Source organism: Erinaceus europaeus, chromosome 14, assembly GCF_950295315.1.
Source record: "Erinaceus europaeus chromosome 14, mEriEur2.1, whole genome shotgun sequence".
Classification (NCBI taxonomy): Eukaryota; Metazoa; Chordata; class Mammalia; order Eulipotyphla; family Erinaceidae; genus Erinaceus; species Erinaceus europaeus.
The window spans coordinates 57,200,477-57,210,417 of record NC_080175.1 but is presented as its reverse complement, the minus strand read 5'-3'; positions in this window follow the sequence as shown (position 1 = coordinate 57,210,417).

Below are 9,941 nucleotides of genomic sequence, written 5' to 3'. Positions count from 1 at the left end.
GGGGTGGGGCTCTGGGGAAGCTGAGCTCCAGGACACATTGGTGGGGTTGTCTGTCCAGGGAAGTTCGGTTGGCATCATGCTAGCATCTGGAACCTGGTGGCTGAAAAGAGAGTTAACATATAAAGCCAAACAAATTGTTGACTAATCACGAACCTAAAGGCTGGTATAATGAAGATCACATCAAATCAATGGGGTTTACAGACAACAATATTTATAAACTTTTCCCATATTTGGAAGCTACTCTCTTCCCTGATCCAGCTTTCTGGTCCTTTCTTTAGCCATGAAATCACCTCCCCAGAAAATAACTTGTATCTGCCTGCATATCAGACTTCAGGCTCAGGGGGAAAAAAAAGAAATTAGTATAGCCACAGGCCCTTTGGAATATGTCTAAAATATGCCTATTAACTATCTACAAAATGGAGACCCCTCCAACTCTTCATCTGCGTCATTTCTTTCTAGACACCCAAAATCCTAGGGTGCGTGGCGGGGGGGGGGGCATAATGATGCCGCATAAGACTTTCATGCCTCAGGCTTTGAAGTCCCAGGTTCAGTCTCCAGCACCACCACAAACATTGCTCTGATTAAAAAATGAATGAATGAGTGAGTGAAATAAAATACTAATTTCTAGACAAACTGCCTCCATGCCAAAAAAAAGAAAGTAAAAAAACACCTAAAAACTGATATTTGATATGTTAAATATTTCAGGTCAAATAAGAGAAGACTTCATCTAATATTTTTACTAGTGATTTAATAATCATTAAGAATATTATAACATAATAGGCATATAATTCCATAAAGTTTCCACCACCAGAGTTCCGTGTCCCATCCCCTCCATTGGAAGCTTCCCTATTCTTTATCCCTCTAGGAGTATGGACCAAAATTCTTTATGGGGTGCAGAAGGTGGAGGTTCTGGCTTCTGTAATTACTTTTCCGCGGGACGGGGTGTTGTCAGGTGAATCCATATCTCCAGTCTGTTTCTCTCTTTCCCTAATGGGATAGGGCTTTAGGGAGGTGAGATTCTAGGACACATTAGTGAGGTCATCTGTTCCAGGAAGTCAGGATGGAATCATAGTAGTATCTTTAACTTCATAGCTGAAAGGCAATAAGATATAAAGCAGGGGGAGCCGGGCGGTAGAGCAGTGGGTTAAGCACAGGTGGTGCAAATGCAAGGACCCGCATAAGGATCTGGGTTTGAGCACCCATTTCCCCACCTGCAGGGGCATCACTTCACAAGCGTGAAGCAGGTCTATGGGTGTCTGTCTTTCTTGCTGCCTCTCTGTCTTCCCCTCCTCTCTCCATTTCTTTCTATCCTGTCCAACAACGACCACGCCAATAATAACTACAGCAATAAAACAAGGACAACAAAAGGGAAAAATAAATATTAAAAAAATATATAAAGCAGGACAAAATGATTAATAAACAGGAATCCAAAGATAGATATAGAGCAGCAGAAATTAAGGATCTTTGTGTGGGAAGAAGCTAGGGAGCCTGTTTTAGGTATGTTCCTTGGGCCTCAAGACTTTAGTAATTTTTGCCAGGGTTTGATAGTTAACATGTAGGTGGACTAAAGTACTGTCTGGGAAAATGGAGACTTCATCTAATCTTAAACGCAAACACTCTTAAAAACACCAGTAATCATAAACATAATGGGTAAGGTTTCCACTCAGGAGAGATTGTCAAATGGCACAAAGGAAAATGTTATCAATGTTTCTCTTCCTTGAATGTCTGGAGAGTTAAGACTTGAGCCAGAGGGTAGTGTCCACAGGAAGTTTCCTCCAGGGAAAGAGAGCAGCAGTGGTGGTGGAGAGCGTCAGAGCTCTTGCTAGTTTCAGGGTCCTGGCTGTGTTTCCCAGAACCCTCTGCAAATATCAGTGCCACTCTTTGTAAAGAAACATACCATTTCCATGAGAGTGGATTTCACACTTGAGGCAACAGGAGGCTTTACATTTGGACATGACATTCAGCACTATGTAAAAATACTACTTTGCATGCAGATTATCTAATGCTTTGCCTTGGAAACCACTTCGCACTCTTTGTGCCAGGACCAAGGGAAAATTGGCGTTACTGACTGGCAGTCTTTCACTGAAGTTACAGAACTCCAAGGAGAATTATATATCCCTCCCTCAGAGCTTTTTTTTTTTTTCTTTCTTTTTTTTTAAATGAAGAAAGGAAAGCAACAAATCTTTGGGGATAGATTTAACAGCCCCTCCAATGAGTGAAATACACTTCATGAAAGACTGATTTTCCCCAACTTGGTAGTAAAAATGATTATAGAGCTGTGTGCAGGAAGCCTCAGTAAGACAATACAGTTTACAAGACTAGAGGTCTTGAAAAGTTATGGGGGGGGTTGGGTTGTGTGGGTAGTGGTGCACATAGTAGGAAGCACAAGGACCCTCACAAAGATCCGAGTTGGAACCCAAGGCTCTACATGTGCAGGGAGCTTTTTTCACAAGCGGTGAAGCAGGTCTGTATGTGTCTCTTTCTCTATCTCCCCCTTCACTCTCAATTTTTCTCTGTCCTATCCAATAAAAAAAAAAGAAATGAAGGAAGGAAGGTAGGAAGGAAGGATGAAGAAAAAGAAAAGAAAGGAAAGGAAAGGAAAGGAAAGGAAAGGAAAGGAAAGGAAGGGAAAAGAGAGAGGAAAATGGCCTCCAGGAGTGGTGGATTCATAGTGTCTTGCAGGCACCAAGCCCCAGTGATAACCCTGGAGACAAAAAATAAAAGATATTAATTTTTTCATAGTAGCAATGGTTTTGTTCTGTTAAGTTGTGTACAGTTGTTCTAGTCTATTTTCTTTTTAGAGACAGAGAGTCAGAGGAGAGAATGAAAGAAAGAGTGAGAAAGACCATAGCACTGAAGTGTCCTTAATACAGTGGGGGCTGAGCTGGAACCTGGGTTGCACACATGACAAAGTAGCTCAGTATCCAAGGGGGGCAGTTCACTGGTCCTGTAGTTGTTTTTAAAGGTATCTCACCTCCTCACGGCACTCTGCCAACATAGATGTTATTTGTAGTCCACTTTGAAAGGCCAAGCACATGATACTTTTAACCATAAGCCAGAGGCAAAATACAATAAAGTCTGAAACAATTTGATGTTAAACATATTCTTGGTTATCTCCAGAGTTTCACTATTTATCTTTTGTACCCGCCCCCATCACTGTCAAAATGCCTCTACTTTGCATTTTTTAATTTAAAATGTTAAATTTAAATCTTTTTCTTCTCTAGTAGTTGCTAAACTAAATTCAAACTGACAGCTCATGAAAGCAATATACAGATTTTATACAATGATGACATCACATAATTAACATGTCTCTCACTGGTGCTTCAGTTAGAAGCTAAGTCACCCAGGCTTTAGAAGGTAGGTTGTTTTCCACTGGCAGTATTCCTATGGAAAAAAAAAAAATATATATATATATATATGCCTTTGTATCTGCATAAATGTCACCATCATGTCTCACTTAAAAGTCAGAAAAACTTGGGACTACTTACTTATTTATTTATATTTTTTTATAAAAAGCAAACACTAACTAAACACTAACTAAACCATAGGATACAACTAGGGGTACAACTTCACACAATTCCCACCACTACTTACTTATTTTTTATTCTGATCAGCAGATCTCTGCTCAGTTCTGGCTTATGATGGATTTAGGATTGAATCTTTGGTGCTGCAGGCATAAAACCTCTGTGCTATTCCCCTCCACACACCTTTGAGTTAATGTCATGTGCATGTGCTTTAATCAATAACAACTCAGCTTTGGTGAGGAAGGCAGAGACTCTTGCTTTGAGTTTCCTTTTGAGTTTTTTGAGTTTCCTTGCAGAGCAAGTGCATTTTAATTCTGATAACTCAAAGGCACACAAACTTTTTGACCTCAAAACTGACATGTAACCAATCTTTACTGAGTCATTAATATTCCCTGCAGAATTTTAGTTTTAGTCTCATGAGGGACTAATGAAAATATGAAAATGTGAAAAATGGGTCATGAGCAGAAGAATGGGATATTTTCTGATCTTGTCAGGTGGATAATGTACTCAAATACTAAATAGGTGGAGACTTGTCACTTTACCAAGGGTAGCTTTTGTCAAGGCATGCAAGGTGCTCTTACAACTAGTCATCATATAATACAGTCTTTTCATGTGTTTTCAATAAGAACCGTCTTTGTTTGGATTGTCAAAACTACACAGTTGGGGAGAATACAGTATAGCAGATCCAAGCTAGCACACAGCAGATCCCATAAAGAACTCAGGATCTGACATTTGTGGCAACAATGGAAGAGACTAATTACAACATGGGTAGGGAGATAGCATAATATGGAAAAAAGCTATTATGCCTGAGGCACCAAGGCCTCAGGTTCAATTCCCCAGTACTACTATAAGCCAGAGCCTAGTAGTGCTCTGAGTAGTAGGTATAAATAAATAAATAAATAAATAAATAAATAAAATAACACAAGAAAAGCAGATTCAGATATTTTTACACCTGAACAGTGTTGCAAGATCCAAGTGATCATCCAAGATCCAAGAAGATAATTGTTTCTCTGAGATAAATGTCCAAGTTTAATGATAAATGAAAGATGTTCTGTGTAACTAAATATTATAGAACTTTTTATTTGAGATTTAAATTAGAATGAGCACAGGATTTCCTACAGAGAAACACACTAACTTTTAAGATAGTATATGTGGTGGGTATGGTAGGCTCTCTTTTTTCTTTCTTTCCTTTTTTTTTTTTTTTTTTTTGCTTCTAGGGTCATAGCTGGGGCTTGGTGGCAGCACTAAGGGATTGAAAGGGGAAGGGGAGATAGAGATGGAGAGAGAGAAAAAGATACCTGCAGACCTGCTTCACCACTTAGGAAGTGTCCTCTATAGCAGGTGGGGAGTGGGGGTCTTGAACCTGGTTCCTTGAGCAGATACTCGAGCTTAACACTATGTGCACTTAACTGGGTGCACCACTGTCCAGCCCCCAGTACTGTCATTTTATATTCTTCTCAAATCAAAGTAAAACTTAGCAGCATGCTATTAAGACACACAATATAGAGAAGAATTTGATTCTTTAAAATAAGGAAATATAACCCCCTGGAAACAGCAAACCTATGAAGACTCACAGGCAACAACAGTGATATTAAAGAGCTTCTTCTTCCAGCTTTGAGAACTTTCAAGTTGAGCTTCCAAAACACATTGTAATGTGGAGACTCTCAGGAAGGGAAACATACCAGAAGTCTGAGTACTTGGCTGATGTGCAAAAAGGAAGCACATGAAGTAGCCTGCAGACTTCCTCCCCTCCCCTCCCTAGAGTCAGACAGTTGATTAATGATGGTGCAAAAGCACTGTGAGCAAGAGCGACAGTATCTTAGCATAGCAGAAGAATTTCTCTCCCCACAGTGTCTTGTGTTGTCATTTCAATAGAAGAAAAAAAAAAAAAAGCACAGTACAGATAGGTGAGGTCGAGTATCACTGTTGGTTCTGAAACCAACAAGCTGTTTTTCATTCAAATTGCAAATACTATTGTGCTCAACCAGGCACTGAAAATTGAACCATTTTTTTCTTATGTACTAGTGATTTAATATTGATTTTACAAAATTATGAGATAACATGTGTATAATTCCACACCATTCCTTTATTTATTTATTAGTTAGTTAGTTGCTTATTTTTTCCACACCATCCCTATTTGAACAGAAAATCTACAGTGCATTCTTTAGGCCATTATACTAGACTGCTGAGCTTATTATGTCTAAGTTTAATCACAGAAGACTATTAGGCACTTTTACTTTGAGGTATACAGTTGCCCCTAACTTTTGAATATGTGAATACATGTACCCAGTCCCCTGGGCCCTTGCATATATCTAGGATCTGTAACTTTATTAGAGGATATGCCCTCTGAAATGGAGCTAGGTAGTCCCATGTGTTAGGAAAGGTCTCATCAGATTATTAGAGCTGGAAAGTTGACACTTCAGGCTTGCAGTCTCTGGATATAATCCAAAACAAAAAGGCAGTGACAGCATAATGTGGCATGGTGGCACTTGTTGCACTGATTTATTTGAGGTCATTAGAGGCAGTATCCCAGAGTAAGGGATCCAGAGGAGAATCATCAAGAAATATAAGCAAAGTCCCAGAGGTTCCAGGAGAAACACAAGCGTCAAAGAGAATGAGGATGGTTTCTCATGGCCTTTGCATTTAAAAAGGCAGTAGATAATTATTATAACCAAATTAGTTGAGAGCTTGTTCTTTGAAAATTTCATGGTTAGTATTTACTATATTATATATTTTTCTCACCATGCTTTATATTATTTAATGATGCCAATTAATAGCAATATCTTAGATAGTGACAGGAGCAAATGATTCTGCTCTACATGGTTTAAAGTTGTGGGTAGCATGGTACTTTAAAAAATAGTTATTTTTTAGAAATTTCTTAACAATTTAAGTCCAGTGTCAGAGTTTAATCAGTTTAAAAACTAAAACATTAAATTCTTAGATTAAAGGAACATATATATATATGTATATATATATATATATATATTTGGAACTAAAATCTAGGCAGTTAAAGAACTTGAAATATTCTACTTTTCCCCTGACATAATGAATTATAAGATTATTAAACAGCAGGAGTATAGTTTCACATTGCTCCACCACCAAAGGTCTATACCCGCCCCCCCGTATGGTAGACCTTAACCACCCCCAAGTCTTATACTTTTTTGTAATATACCAAACCCAGTACAAGTTCTGCTTTATGTTTCCATTTCTGTTCTTATTTCTCAACTTCTGTCTATGAGTGAGATCATCCCATATTCATCTTTCTCTTTCTGGCTTAATTTATTTATCATGATTCCTTTAAGCATTGTCCACATTGAGGAGAAGAAGGTAAATTCATTATTCTAATAGCTGAGTAATATTCCACTGTGTATATAGACCACACCTTTCTCAGCCACTCATCTGTTGTTGGACACATAGGTTGCCTCCAGGTTTGAAATATTACAAATTATGCTGCTATAGGTATACACAGGTATACACAGAACATTTTGGATGGGTGTGTTTGGTTCCTTAGGATATATTCCCAGTAAAGGGATTGCAAGGTCAAAATTAAGTCCATTCCTAGCCTCATGAAAGTTCTCCAGACTGCTCTCCACAGGGTTTGGGCCAATTTTCATTCCCTTTAGCAGTGCAGGATGGTTCCTTTATCCCACAATAGAGACATCACTATAAAGTCTTATGAAAGCATAGTCTATAGGTGATGATTTTATTTTCTTACTTTCCACACATTGTTTAATGCCAAGCTGGATGTCATTGTGTGTTTATTTTTTTAAAAGATTATTTTATTTCATGGTATATAGTAAGAGAGAGAAAGGGAGAGAGAGAAAGAGAGACAGAGAGAGAGAGAGAGAGAGAGAGAGAAGGAGAGAGGGAGAGAGAGAGACTATTGCAGAACTTGGTCCTCTGCAGATCTAGGAAGCTGTACCCCAGGGACACATCCATACTAACACCAAGTCCTAATTCAGGAATGGTTTTCTTGGCCTCCATTTTTCATTGTTAAGCAGAAGAGGAGCCAGAGAAATTCGTTTACATTCCTTGAGATTGTAACTCTGAATTCTCCTATTTACTTTCCTTCTTTCCCCCATTTCCCTCAAGCAGGAGTCATAGGTACAGGTCCTACAGAGCCAGGTAGGCTCCATACACGAGTGAGTAGGTGGAGTTTCAGCAGGTGCATCACCAGGGAGTAACAGGAAATATGCTTAGGTGAACAGGGTCTGCCCCACTTAAATAAGCATGAGCACATTAAATGGATCCCTTTGTTCTCACACAGGAGCATGGCTGAGTGCTCTTATATCTTGGATTTTTTCCCCATTATTCTATTACATTTTTCAAAAGGGATTTGCTTACCATTCATAACACATCTGCAAGTCAAATTTAGCTGTAAGGCTGCCAGTTTGTAACATCTGCTGCAAGTAAATCTTGATCTTGTTCACTGGTTTTCCTCCCTCTACAAGCACAGAACTTCTCTATTTTCTTTTAGTTCTCCTGCTTTGCCCTGTATCATCTTTTTCTTAATTATCTCCCTCAGTCTACCTCTATTTATGGCTCTTACAACAATACTTCAAGCTCTGGCTATTCTTTAGACAACTTAGGATCTGAATTTTCAGTGATTCATTGTTTGTGCTTATCCTGCTTGTGTATTTCACTGAAGTAGGCATAAGAAATACATTTCAAATTTCATCCACCTTTCGTTTTGTATAGCTATACACTGAATCTGGCATACACGTGAAATGACATTATTATTACACACATATATCACGGGTAGCATTGCATACTTGTTTTTTGTTTTTATCCCAGTTTTGCAAAAGAAACCTTAAGTTAATGACTGTTAGATTAATTACTTAGTTCTTACAAAATCAGTGGTAATCTAGTAGTATGAGTCATTAAAAAAAAGTCACTTTGTATACAATAAGTGTTACAGATGACTAGTAGATTGGCAGACATTTTCTTTGATCAGAGAGGTTCTTCAGGGTTTATAATTTACTGAGTATGATATTTGTATGTCTTAACCTATTTAATCTTCATAAGATTTTAATGAAATGGCTCCTTTATGTGTCTCATTTAATAGACAATAAAAAAGTTAAATTTAGCACAGACATATCTAGGAGATACTAGGGGTTGAGTTCCTGACCACCTCAATAAAACAAGTTATATAATTAATTTTATTTCCCAATGTGTACAAAAGTTATGTTGACATTACTATGTAATGTCCTACTAAGTGTGCAAGAACTATGTCTAAAAATACATACATAGTAAACAAAAGAAAGTTTTTTTCTTTTTAAATTTTTTTGTTTATAAAAAGGAAACATTGACAAAAACATAGGATAAGAGGGGAACAACACCACACAATTCCCAATACCAGGTCTCCGTATCCCATCCCCTCCCCTGATAGCTTTCCTATTCTTTAACCCTCTGGGAGTATGGACTTAAGGTCATTGTGTGATGCAGAAGGTGGAAGGTCTGGCTTCTGTAATTGCTTCTACTCTGAACATGGCCATTGACAGGTGGATCCATACTCCCAGCCTGCCGCTCTCTTTCTCTAGTAGGGTGGGACTCTGAGGAAGCTGAGCTCCAGGACACATTGGTGCAGTTGTCTGTCCAGGGAAGTCTGGCTGGCATCATGCTAGTGTCCGGAACCCAGTAGCTGAAAAGAGAGTTAACATACAAAGCCAAACAAATTGTTGACAATCATGAACCTAAAGGCTGGAATAGTGCTGATGAAGAGTTGGGTGGGGGGTCCTCCATTTTGTAGATAGCTAGTTGGCATATTTTAGTTATATTCCAAAGGGCCTATGGCTATACTAGGTTTTTTTTCCCTGAGCCTTAAACCTGATATGCAAGTGGATCCAAGTTATTGTCTGTGGAGATGATGTCAGGGCTGGAAAAGGAACAGAATTCTAATCATAATCTGAGCCTGTCAGTGAATCATAATCCTTTTGTTGGTGTGGGGGTGTCTTTTCCAGAAGTTGATGGTAGTTGACTAGTTGGAGGTGGTGGTTGTGGTAATGTTTAAAAGAAGACAATAATAAAGTTTGTCTCATTAATGTTTTTACTTCCAAAAAATATTTCTCTGTAGCACTTGATAATGTTTAATTTCATGCTGCCTACAGAAGAGTTTCTTTCAGAATAGGAGTCAACTTGAAAGTAAATTCTGTGATTGCTTTCTCAGCTAAAGTTTGTATAGTATCCTGACATTATTTCAACAGAGTTCATAGCATCTTTATCATCCAAAATGCTACTTTCGTTGATCATCAATAAAAAGCAAGATCTCATCCATTAGTTTCATCATGAGATTGTTGCAACTTAATCACATCTTCAGAACATATTTCTAGTTGGAGTTCTCTTGCTCTTTTCAGCATGTATGTAATTATGTCCAGTTCTGAAGTCCTGAACTCCTCAGTGCCATAAGAGTTAGAATCA